The sequence below is a fragment of the Siphateles boraxobius genome, unplaced genomic scaffold (genome assembly GCF_051911475.1).
Source record: "Siphateles boraxobius isolate OS27281-9 unplaced genomic scaffold, OSU_SipBor_1 6, whole genome shotgun sequence".
Classification (NCBI taxonomy): domain Eukaryota; kingdom Metazoa; phylum Chordata; class Actinopteri; order Cypriniformes; family Leuciscidae; genus Siphateles; species Siphateles boraxobius.
Window position 1 is genome coordinate 611986 of NW_027509186.1, and position 12420 is coordinate 624405.

Below are 12420 nucleotides of genomic sequence, written 5' to 3' on the forward strand. Positions count from 1 at the left end.
GGGAAGGAGCCATCTACTAAAAAGCACATACCATGATATCACGTTCGTTTTACACGCAAAGGTCTTCAGTTCAAAACTGGGCGGAAACAAGTGGAGGCATGTTAAATATAAATGCTGCAATTCGATACAAACCGAGCAGAAACAGTGGTTGGGTTCTGACAGAAAATTTATACTGTTTGCCACGCTAGGTGAGTGTAGCGCTCATTTCCTTTATACGCTTTTTAACAAGCGTGCACCTAAAGATTTATGTCTGCCACCTGAAGACGTGTTTCCGTAGTGTAGAGGTTATCACGTTCGCTTCACACGCGAAAGGTCCCCAGTTCGAAACTGGGCGGAAACAGTGGGTGGTTTTTGCAAAAATTTCGTATGCGATTTTCTGTTGAGCAGGTCAGTACACTTGCAGGGATGTTTGTGGTTTAATCTCTTAGAAAAAGACAAAAATAAAACAAATGACCATTGAGGTTTCCTGTACAGTAATATAAAATGTTCGGTCTGCCAACAAAATTAGCAGCTTTTTGCCATGTTAAAAACACTGGGCAGTCTATAGTTTCAGTCGCTTTTGAACAAGCGTACGCTAGAAGCGGTGGGACTGACGTCCAAATCAAGTTTCCGTAGTGTAGTGGTTATCACATTTGCTTTACACATGAAAGGTCCTCAGTTCAAAACTGGGCGGAAACAAGTGGATGCATTTTAAATATAAATGCTGCAATTCGCTACAATACCCTTACTTTTGAGACAGGTGAAGGCCATCGAAGGCCACTTGCACCTCATCAATAGGTTTCTGTAGTGTATTGGTCATCACGTTCGCCTAACACGCGAAAGGTCTTCGGTTCGAAACCGAGCAGAAAAAGTGGTTGGATTCTGACAGAAAATTTAAACTGTTTGCCACACTAGGTGGGTGCAGCGCTCATTTCCTTTATATGCTTTTAATAAGCGTGCACCTAAAGATTTATGTCTGCAGCCTGAAGACTTGTTTCCGTAGTGAAGTGGTTATCACGTTTGCCTCACACGCGAATGGTCCCCAGTTCGAAACTGTGGGTGTTTTTTGCAAAAATTACGTATGCGATTTTCTTTTGAGCAGGTCAGTACACTTGCAGGGATGTTTGTAGTTTAATCTCTTTAAAAAAGGACAAAAATAAAACAAATGACCATTGAGGTTTCCTAAACAGTAATATAAACTGTTCGGTCTGCCAACAAAATTAGCAGCTTTTTGCCATGTTAAAAACACTGGGCAGTCTATAGTTTCAGTCGCTTTTGAACAAGCGTACGCTAGAAGAGGTTGGAATGAGATCCAAACCAAGTTTCCGTAGTGTAGTGGTTATCACGTTCGCTTTACAGGCGAAAGGTCCTCAGTTCAAAATTGGGTGGAAACAAGTGGAGGGATTTTAAATATAAATGCTGCAATTCGCTACAAAACCCTTACTTTTAAGACAGGTGAAGGCCATCATACCAAGGAGCTGTAGGCAGACTGCCATGCCGAATGACACTAGGTGGGTGCCGAATGACCTCTGTTCTGTTGTTTGTGGAATTTACAGACTGTCACACTGCTTGCAGGGCAGATTATGGGAAGGAGCCATCTTCTAAAAAGCACATTCGTCTCGTCAATAGGTTTCTGTAGTGTAGTGGTCATCACATTCGCCTAACACGCGAAAGGTCCTCGGTTCGTAAACCGAGCAGAAACAGTGGTTGGATTCTGACAGAAAATGTAAACTCTTTGCAACGCTAGGTGGGTGCAGCGCTCATTTCCTTTATATGCTTTTTAATAAGCGTGCACCTAAAGATTTATGTCTGCTACCTGAAGACGTGTTTGTAGTGTAGTGGTTATCACGTTCGCCTCACACGCGAAAAGTCCCCAGTTCGAAACTGGGCGGAAACTGTGGGTGATTTTTGCAAAAATTTCGTATGCGATTTTCTGTTGAGCAGGTCAGTACACTTGCAGGGATGTTTGTGGTTTAATCTCTTAGAAAAGGACAAAAATAAAACAAATGACCATTGAAGTTTCCTGTACAGTAATATAAAATGTTCGGTCTGCCAACAAAATTAGCAGCTTTTTGCCCTGTTAAAAACACTGGGCAGTCTATAGTTCCAGTCGCTTTTGAACAAGCATACCCTAGAAGCGGTGGGACTGATGTTCAAATCAAGTTTCCGTAGTGTAGTGGTTATCACGTTTGCTTTACACGCGAAAGGTCCTCAGTTCAAAACTGGGCGGAAACAAGTGGATGCATTTTAAATATAAATGCTGCAATTCGCTACAAAACCCTTACTTTTGAGACAGGTGAAGGCCATCGTACCAAGGAGCTGTAGGCAGACTGCCATGGCGAATGACCTCTGTTCTGTTGTTTGTGGAATTCACAGACTGTCACACTGCTTGCAGAGCAGATTATGGGAAGGAGCCATCTTCTAAAAAGCACATGTGCCTCATCAATAGGTTTCTGTAGTGTAGTGTTTATCACGTTGGCCTAACACGCGAAAGGTCCTCGGTTCGAAACCGAGCAGAAACAGTGGTTGGATTCTGACAGAAATTTTTAACTGCTTGCAACGCTAGGTAGTAGCAGCGCTCATTTCCTTTATATGCTTTTTAATAAGCGTGGACCTAAAGATTTATGTCTGCCACATGAAGACGTGTTTCCGTAGTGTAGTGGTTATCACGTTCGCCTCACACGCGAAAGGTCCCCAGTTCGAAACTGGGCGGAAACTTTGGGTGGTTTTTGCAAAAATTTCGTATGCGATTTTCTGTTGAGCAGGTCAGTACACTTGCAGGGATGTTTGTGGTTTAATCTCTTTAGAAAAGGACAAAAATAAAACAAATGACCATTGAGGTTTCCTGTATAGTAATAAAAAATGTTTGGTCTGCCAACAAAATTAGCAGCTTTTTGCCATGTTTAAAAAACTGGGCAGTCTATAGTTTCAGTCGCTTTTGAACAAGCGTACCCTAGAAGAGGTGGGACTGACGTCCAAATCAAGTTTACGTAGTGTAGTGGTTATCACGTTGGCTTTACACGCGACAGGTCCTCAGTTCAAAACTGGGTGGAAACAAGTGGAGGCATGTTAAATATAAATACTGCAATTCGCTACAAAACCCTTACTTTTGAGACAGGTGAAGGCCATCGTACCAAGGAGCTGTAGGCAGATTGCCATGCCGAATAACCTCTGTTCTGTTGTTTGTGTAATTTACAAACTGTCACACTGCTTGCAGAGCAGATTATGGGAAGGAGCCATCTTCTAAAAACTACATGCTCCATCAATAGGTTTCTGTAGTGTAGTGGTCATCACGATCGCCTAACACGCGAAAGGTCCTCGGTTTCCAAACTGAGCAGAAACAGTGGTTAGATTCTGACAGAAAATTTAAACTGTTTGCCACGCTAGGTGGATGAAGCGCTCATTTCCTTTATATGCTTTTTAATAATTGTGCACCTAAAGATTTATGTCTGCAACCTGAAGACGTGTTTGTAGTGTAGTGGTTATCACGTTCGCCTCACACACGAAAAGTCCCCAGTTCGAAACTGGGCGGAAAATGTGGGTGGTTTTTGCAAAAATTTCATATGCGATTTTCTGTTGAGCAGGTCAGTACACTTGCAGGGATGCAGGAACATTTTCTGTCAAAAATAAAACAAATGACCGTTGAGGTTTCCTGTACAGTAATAAAAAATGTTTGGTCTGCCAACAAAATTAGCAGCTTTTTGCCATGTTTAAAACACTGGGCAGTCTATAGTTTCAGTCGCTTTTGAACAAGCGTACCCTAGAAGAGGTGGGACTGGCGTCCAAATCAAGTTTCCGTAGTGTAGTGGTTATCACGTTCGCTTTACACGCGACAGGTCCTCAGTTCAAAACTGGGTGGGAACAAGTGGAGGCATGTTAAATATAAATGATGCAATTCGCTACAAAACCCTTACGCCCTTTAGGCCACCGGGTTAGGGAAGGGGTCCGCGGACAGCTTAAAAGGTAGTCCGTGGTAGGAGGTTAGTGGACCCCTGCGCGACGCCCCCTAGGTGATTTTTGGGGGACCGGCCGACGGTGCCGGGCTACGGGCGTCGGCCACAGGGGGTGACTCGCCGACCGCCCTCAGTCGATTCGACGCAGCCTGACAGCCTGCTTGACCACGAACGGCCCGTCCGTCCACGGCCAATCTAAGTGACGGCCCGTGGCCCCGCCCAGTGACCACGGACAGCCTATTCGTCCCACTGACAGCCTGTTTGACCACGAACGGCCCGTCTGTCCACGGCCAATCTAAGTGACCACGGACAGCCTATTCATCCCCCTAACCGCCTGTGTGACCACGAACAGCCTATTCATCCCACTGTGCACCTATGTGACCACGAACGGCCTATTCATCCCACTGACCGCCTGTGTGGCCACGAATGGCCTATGTGTCCCATCAGAAGAATTATGCATTATTAGACTTAAAATGGCATGTCCAGGGACAGCTTACAGGGACTCTGTCAAATAAGTTACAGGTGGGCAAAGTAAGGGCCCACCTGTAACTTATTTGACGGGGTCCAAATAGGCTGTCCGTGGTCAATGCATTAACAGGTCATATTTCATAATTACAGTGGTTTTATGAGGTGAAACCTACTCTACACCACACAGGGGACACAATACAACACACTGATGTACATTAAAGCTATTAATTATGCATAATTAGCCTAAATATGGACTGTCCATGAACAGCCTATTTGGACCCTATCGAATAAGCTACAGGTGGGATGCTGTTTTTAACTTAGACATTTTCAGCGGGTGAATCCCCGTAATGATTAGGCGATTTCATCACATGTGGTGAAGTCCCACCTGCAACTTATTTGACGGGGTCCAAATAGGCTGTCCGTGGTCAATGCATTAACAGGTCATATTTCATAATTACAGTGGTTTTATGAGGTGAAACCTACTGTACACCACACAGGGGACACAATACAACACACTGATGTACAGTAAAGCTATTAATTATGCATAATTAGCCTAAATATGGACTGTCCATGAACAGCCTATTTGGACCCTGTCGAATAAGTTACAGGTGGGCAAAGTAAGGGCCCACCTGTAACTTATTTGACGGGGTCCAAATAGGCTGTCCGTGGTCAATGCATTAATAGGTCATATCTCATAATTACAATGGTTTTATGTGGTCAAACCTACTGTAAACCACACTGGGGACACACTACAGCACACTGATGTACATTAAAGCTATTAATTATGCATAATTAGCCTAAATATGGACTGTCCATGAACAGCCTATTTGGACCCTGTCGAATAAGCTACAGGTGGGATGCTGTTTTTAACTTAGACATTTTCAGCGGGTGAATCCCTGTAATGATTAGGCGATTTCATCACATGTGGTGAAGTCCCACCTGCAACTTATTTGACGGGGCCCAAATAGGCTGTCCGTGGTCAATGCATTAACAGGTCATATTTCATAATTACAGAGGTTTTATGAGGTGAAACCTACTGTACACCACACAGGGGACACAATACAACACAATGATGTACATTAAAGCTAATAATTATGCATAATTAGCCTAAAAATGGACTGTCCACGGACAGCATTTAGGGCACCCGTCAAATAGGTTACAGATGGGATGCTGTTTTTGACTGTAACGCACTTAACGGGGTACTACGGACCCCAGTCTTTGCGGACCGTCTGAGGGGACCCTGAGGGGCCACAGATTTCAAATCGGAGCCATTCGGAGCTATTGGGACCGTTGCGTGGGGATGTCCACCAAGCGCCTATGAAAATGAATGGGATAAGTTGCACGTGTCAGTGGCTCCCGCGCGGCCCCCAGGGGTCCGAGGGGCCCCAAACTCTACAAAAAGTTGCGTCACGTGGCCCTCTGCGACAGACAGAGCGGGCTAGGTCGAGACATGCCAAGTTTATTGTTAGCTATTTTTTATGCACCTCTCTGTCTCCCATTGATCTCTATGGGAGCATGTGTCTGCAAGGGTTAATTCAGCAGTTAGGATTAGACGGCCTACTAGGCTCAGGAAGCATCTAGAGCCACGATACTCTGGGGCCCGATTCGGGGGCCCGTGGCGGTCGTCCGTGACCAATCTCGAGGTCCTGCGACCTTTTGACCCATTAGGGCGACTGTTTACTTGACGTACCACGTGCAACTTATTCCATGGGGCTGTTGGTGGCAAATTAGCGCGAAAAAAGGTCAGAGGGACGCGGAACTCTAGAACCCGTCCCCGGGGCCCGTGACGAGACCCGCGTGTCGGTTTCGGGCCGATCGGGCGTTTCCTTCAAAGCGTTTGGCTGAAACACATACTTGGAACCGATCTAGAACCACCAAGCCCGTGATCTAGAACCGGGGGCCCCCGGACCACAGCCGTGCCGAATTTGGGGCCGCTGCGACCTTTCGACCCCTTTTGGCCCCTGTTTTTTTGACGTCCCACGTGCAACTTATTCCATGGGGCTGTTGGTGGCCAATTAGCGTGAAAAAAGGTCAGAGGGACGCGGAACTCTAGACCCCTTCCCAGGGGCCCGTGACGAGACGCATACGTCAGTTTCGGGCCGATCGGACCTTTCTGTCCACCCTTCACCGAGCACATGGTCCAATTAATGGCAGCCCTCTTGCACACACAGAAAGACATATGCTCAGTAGGACCAAAAGTGAGGAGATTTTTGCACAAAAAAATGATACACTTGGAACCGATCTAGAACCCTGCTATCCAGGATCTAGAACCGGGGGCCCCTCGACTACCAGGGCGTCGAATTTGGAGGCGGTGCGACCTTTCGACCCCTGTATTTCCGCCCTCCCACGTGCAACTTATTCAGTTTAAACTTCACAGGCGCTTCCAGGTCAAGGGGGGCTTTTTACGGCCAAACGAGCAGTTTTGGGCACGGAACTCTAGAACCCGTCCCCGGGGCCCGTGAAGGGACGCATATGTCAGTTTCGGGCCGATCGGGCGTTTCCTTCGAACCGTTTTGTTGAAACACATACTTAGAACCGATCTAGAACCACCAAACCCGTGATCTAGAACCGGGGGCCCCCGGACTACCGCTGTGCCGAATTTGGGGCCGCTGCGACCTTTCGACCCCTTTTGGCCCCTTTTTATTTGACGTCCCACGTGCAACTTATTCCATGGGGCTGTTGGTGGCCAATTAGCGCGAAAAAAGGTCAGAGGGACGCGGAACTCTAGAACCCGTCCCAGGGGCCCGTGACGGGACGCATACGTCAGTTTCGGGCCGATCGGACCTTTCTGTCACACGTCCACCAAACACCTGTGAAAATGAATGGGATAAGTCACACGTGTCAGTGGCCCCTGTTCGGCCCCCGGAGGTCCCACGGGCCCCAAACACTGCGTGCCGGGCCCCCTCGGGCCTCCGAACGACATATCAGGAGGACGAGTCTCTAGAACTCAGGGCTAATTTTTTTTCCACATTTGTTCAAGTTTCTCTTCAAAGGCCACTTGCACTCATAGTCAGCTCATAGACTGGAATTCCCTCTTGATGGGTCAAACTGAAAACACACTCGGAACCGATCTAGAACCACCAAACCCGGGATCTAGAACCGGGGGCCCCCGAACACCCACCGCGTCGAGTTTGGGGCCGCTGCGACCTTTCGACCCCTTTTGGCCCCTGTTTTTTTGACGTCCCACGTGCAACTTATTCCATGGGGCTGTTGGTGGCCAAATAGCGCGAAAAAATGTCAGAGGGACGCGGAACTCTAGAACCCGTCCCAGGGGCCCGTGACGGGACGCATACGTCAGTTTCGGGCCGATCGGGCGTTTCCTTCGAACCGTTTTGCTGAAACACATATTTGGAACCGATCTAGAACCACCAAATGGGGAGGAGCCATCTTCTGAAAAGCACATGTGCCTCATCAATAGGTTTCTGTAGTGTAGTGGTCATCACGTTCGCCTAACACGCGAAAGGTCCTCGGTTCGAATCCGAGCAGAAACAGTGGTTGGATTCTGACAGAAAATTTTAACTGTTTGCCACGCTAGGTGGGTGCAGCGATCATTTCCTTTATATGCTTTTTAATAAGTGTGCACCTAAAGATTTATGTCTGCAACCTGAAGACCTGTTTCCGTAGTGTAGTGGTTATCACGTTCGCCTCACACGCGAAAGGTCCCCAATTCGAAACTGGGCGGAAACTGTGGGTGGTTTTTGCAAAAATTTCGTAAGCGATTTTCTGTTGAGCAGGTCAGTACACTTGCAGGGATGTTTGTGGTTTAATCTCTTAGAAAAGGACAAAAATAAAACAAATGACCATTGAGGTTTCCTGTACAGTAATATAAGATGTTCAGTCTGCCAACAAAATTAGCAGCTTTTTGCCATGTTAAAAACACTGGGCAGTCTATAGTTTCAGTCGCTTTTGAACAAGCGTACCCTAGAAGCGGTGGGACTGACTTGCAAATCAAGTTTCCGTAGTGTAGTGGTTATCACGTTTGCTTTACACGCGAAAGGTCCTCAGTTCAAAACTGGGCGGAAACAATTGGATGCATTTTAAATATAAATGCTGCAATTCGCTACAAAACCCTTACTTTTGAGACAGGTGAAGGCCATCGTACCAAGGAGCTGTAGGCAGACTGCCATGCCGAATGACCTCTGTTCTGTTGTTTGTGGAATTCACAGACTGTCACACTGCTTGCAGAGCAGATTATGGGAAGGAGGCATCTTCTAAAAAGCACATGTGCCTCATCAATAGGTGTCTGTAGTGTAGTGGTCATCACGTTTGCCTAACACGCGAAAGGTCCTCGATTCGAAACCGAGCAGAAACAGTAGTTGGATTCTGTCATAAAATTTTAACTGTATGCCACGCTAGGTGGGTGCAGCGATCATTTCCTTTATATGCTTTTTAATAAGCGTGAACCTAAAGATTTATGTCTGCAAACTTAAGACATGTTTCCGTAGTGAGGTGGTTATCACGTTTGCCTCACACGCGAAAGGTCCCCAGTTCGAAACTGTGGGTGGTTTTTGCAAAAATTTCGTATGCGATTTTCTGTTGAGCAGGTCAGTACACTTGCAGGGATGTTTGTGGTTTAATCTCTTTAGAAAAGGACAAAAATAAAACAAATGACCATTGAGGTTTCCTTTACAGTAATATAAAATGTTCGGTCTGCCAACAAAATTAGCAGCATTTTGCCATGTTAAAAACACTGGGCAGTCTATAGTTTCAGTCGCTTTTGAACAAGCGTACCCTAGAAGCGGTGGGACTGACGTCCAAATCAAGTTTCCATAATGTAGTGGTTATGACGTTTGCTTTACACGCGAAAGGTCCTCAGTTCAAAACTGGGCGGAAAACAAGTGGAGGCATTTTAAATTTACTGCTCCAATTCGCTACAAAACCCTTGCTTTTGAGACAGGTGAAGGCCATCGTACCAAGGAGCTGTAGGCAGACTGCCATGCCGAATGACCTCTGTTCTGTTGTTTGTGGAATTCACAGACTGTCACACTGCTTTCAGAGCAGATTATGGGAAGGAGCCATCTTCTAAAAAGCACATGCCATGATATCACGTTCGCTTTATACGCGACAGGTCCTCAGTTCAAAACTGGGTGGAAACAAGTGGAGGCATGTTAAATATAAATGCTGCAATTCGCTACAAAACCCTTACTTTTGAGACAGGTGAAGGCCATCGTACCAAGGAGCTGTAGGGAGATTGCCATGCCGAATAACCTCTGTTCTGTTGTTTGTGGAATTTACAAACTGTCACACTGCTTGCAGAGCAGATTATGGGAAGGAGGCATCTTCTAAAAAGCACATGAACCATCAATAAGTTTCTGTAGTGTAGTGGTCATCACGTTCGCCTAACACGCGAAAGGTCCTTGGTTCGAAACAGTGGTTGGATTCTGACAGAAAATTTAAACCGCTTGCCACGCTAGGTGGGTGCACCGCTCATTTCCTTTATATGCTTTTTAATAAGCGTGCACCTAAAGATTTATGTCTGCAACCTGAAGACGTGTTTGTAGTGTAGTGGTTATCACGTTCGCCTCACACGCGAAAAGTCGCTTCGCTAGAAGAGGTGGGAATGAGATCCAAACCAAGTTTCCGTAGTGTAGTGGTTATCACGTTTGCTTTACATGCAAAAGGTACTCAGTTCAAAATTGGGTGGAAACAAGTGGAGGCATGTTAAATATAAATGCTGCAATTTGCTACAAAACCCTTACTTTTAAGACAGGTGAAGGCCATCGTACCAAGGAGCTGTAGGCAGACTGCCATGCCCAATGACCTCTGTTCTGTTGTTTGTGAAATTTACAGACTGTCACAATGCTTGCAGGGCAGATTATGGGAAGGAGCCATCTTCTAAAAAGCACAATTGTCTCAACAATAGGTTTCTGTAGTGTAGTGGTCATCACATTCGCCTAACACGCGAAAGGTCCTCGGTTTGAAACCGAGCAGAAACAGTATAACAGAATAATATAATTACCTGCATCTAAAAGAAACTCCTCAGATGTTTTTTCCTTCACTGTCACAGCACTCGGAGTAGAAAAACATTGAAAAATGAAAGTCAGGGGGGTGGCCTCTGGTTCAGCAGCAAGAGCGGTCTCAGCAGAAGAGGAATCCTCTAAGCATTTCTGAAATTCAGCAAAATTAGTGTAATATGCGAGCAAGAATTATAAAGTATTTGTTTTTTAATAAAAAGTCTGTTATCAAAGAACTTTAAAGGCTTACCTGAGATGGAAATGAGAACTGAGTGCCAGATGAAGACGCTTCTTGCATCCCTAGGTCTGTCTTCCTGCTTTTGTGTTTGTCAAAGTCAAGAGGCACAGGTCGACAGCCTGGCTCCACATATTGTAAGCCAAACCTCTCTCTTGTGTCCCAGCTGGAGATGTGGAAGGCTGGATATTTGGGTTGCCCAGTCACTCTTATAGATGCCCTGCTTAACTCCAACATCAAAACAGGGTCAAACACTCCAGGTAAGACAAGCCCAGGCTGTTTCAGGTCCACCAGCCGCTGATAATTCCAGCGTGCGACACCAGTCATACCCTGCGCCTGGAACAGCTCAGGAGAGACGCGATTACCCGTTACCCACTGAGCCTGGTGGAAATGAAACCCCTCTTGCTGTGAAGTGCCTCTGACAGGGATCCAGATGGCCACAGCAGCTCCTTCACCCTTGACATGATTCAGTTGTAGCGTTTCACCATGTCTGTAGAGGATTCCTTCCTCCACCTCAGGGTCACTCAGGCAGCCTCTAAGGATGTGGATATGCTGAATCCAACACAATTTTAGCATCGAGGGTTTAAAAAGGAAGATGTTGTTGGGATCCTTTGCAAGATGGAAATGGTGAAGTACTTCTTCCACTCTTTGGACCAGCTCTCTAGGATGTGGCACTTTTGTCCTGCAGTGCGCTCTGATGTGCTGCTTTGTGGGATTACCAGGCTCAGTTCCACAGAACTTGTATGCTTTCCTCAGTTTCTCCAGGTCACTCTGATCTACTACAGAGAAGGCAGAAGAGAGGAAGTGGCAGAACGAGCTATACAGAGGATGGTGCTCCGAAACACATTCCCTGGTGAATCGCCGCATACAGTTAAACAAGTCTAGTTTAACCACCATGTCCTCATTGTACTTCTGGCAAGCGGCATTTACATTCTTGAGGTTTCCTGATGTAACCTCTGCCACAGTAGCTTCAGTGGTCCTCCAAGCTTCCCACTGCTGGTGCTCATACTGTCCTGGGTCCATCACTCTGAAAGCAGCACAGCAGTCCCTAAGTACATAAAAGGGAAATACATTTTAATGTATTCATTACCTTTGCTTAGACATCTTGATGTGATGTGTGATGAGATGTGATTATTCTTACCTGTCCACCCACTGGTACTTGGCCTTGGGTATGGAGAGCTCCACACCGAGGCAGCCATCTGCGGCGCCATTTTGGTTATAGAACAAGATTTATCTGACGCTTTTATCCAAAGCGACTTACAATTGCTATATTTCGCACGCCTCTGGAGCAACTAGGGGTTAAGTGTCTCGCAGTGGATTTGAACCCCGGTCTCTCACACCAAAGGCATGTGTATTATCCACTGCGACATCACCACCCCTATATGCCAGCAGCACTGTAGCGATTGGCCATCCCACAGTACATTGAAGTCAAGGATTGCTCACTCTCAGACTGCAGCATCACCCAGGACAGGATCATCCAGTTCTCGTTCATCACAGCGTAGGATGACATTGTGCCAGATGAGAGGGTCACTTTTCTAGCAACTTTGCGTGTGTGATCTGATCTGAACACCTGTCCAAAAGTTCCTTGAAGGAGCTGAGTGAGAGCTGCCTCTTGCCGGTGATATTCCTGAAGCAGGCACTCCACCAGATAATGTGCAGACACAGACACCCCATGCCACCCATCAGTATCTTCGTAACCCCCAAACGAAGCAGGTGTGTCATCCTTCCTCAATGCTCCTGTGATGGTTTCCTGGCCATACAGCCCTGCTTCAGCATCCCTGACGTTCTGCACAATGAGAAGGTAAGCAAGGTGGGCTCTTTCAAACTTAAG

At 46.5% G+C, this 12420-nt stretch overlaps 8 non-coding genes across 8 annotated transcripts; all 8 read left to right on the forward strand.

The window, feature by feature from the left end:
* The first annotated feature begins 267 nt into the window (after positions 1–267).
* trnav-cac (transfer RNA valine (anticodon CAC)) lies at positions 268–340 on the forward strand. The gene has a single exon. It is a non-coding gene; the product is annotated as a tRNA-Val (tRNA).
* Positions 341–1608: 1268 nt separating this feature from the next.
* trnav-aac (transfer RNA valine (anticodon AAC)) lies at positions 1609–1682 on the forward strand. Its single transcript has one exon. It is a non-coding gene; the product is annotated as a tRNA-Val (tRNA).
* Positions 1683–2141: 459 nt separating this feature from the next.
* trnav-uac (transfer RNA valine (anticodon UAC)) lies at positions 2142–2214 on the forward strand. The gene has a single exon. It is a non-coding gene; the product is annotated as a tRNA-Val (tRNA).
* Positions 2215–2624: 410 nt separating this feature from the next.
* Positions 2625–2697, forward strand: trnav-cac (transfer RNA valine (anticodon CAC)). The gene has a single exon. It is a non-coding gene; the product is annotated as a tRNA-Val (tRNA).
* Positions 2698–7818: 5121 nt separating this feature from the next.
* On the forward strand, positions 7819–7891 carry trnav-aac (transfer RNA valine (anticodon AAC)). Its single transcript has one exon. It is a non-coding gene; the product is annotated as a tRNA-Val (tRNA).
* A 123-nt stretch (positions 7892–8014) lies between these two features.
* Positions 8015–8087, forward strand: trnav-cac (transfer RNA valine (anticodon CAC)). Its single transcript has one exon. It is a non-coding gene; the product is annotated as a tRNA-Val (tRNA).
* A 265-nt stretch (positions 8088–8352) lies between these two features.
* trnav-uac (transfer RNA valine (anticodon UAC)) lies at positions 8353–8425 on the forward strand. The gene has a single exon. It is a non-coding gene; the product is annotated as a tRNA-Val (tRNA).
* Positions 8426–10263: 1838 nt separating this feature from the next.
* trnav-aac (transfer RNA valine (anticodon AAC)) lies at positions 10264–10336 on the forward strand. The gene has a single exon. It is a non-coding gene; the product is annotated as a tRNA-Val (tRNA).
* The last annotated feature ends 2084 nt before the right edge of the window (positions 10337–12420 follow it).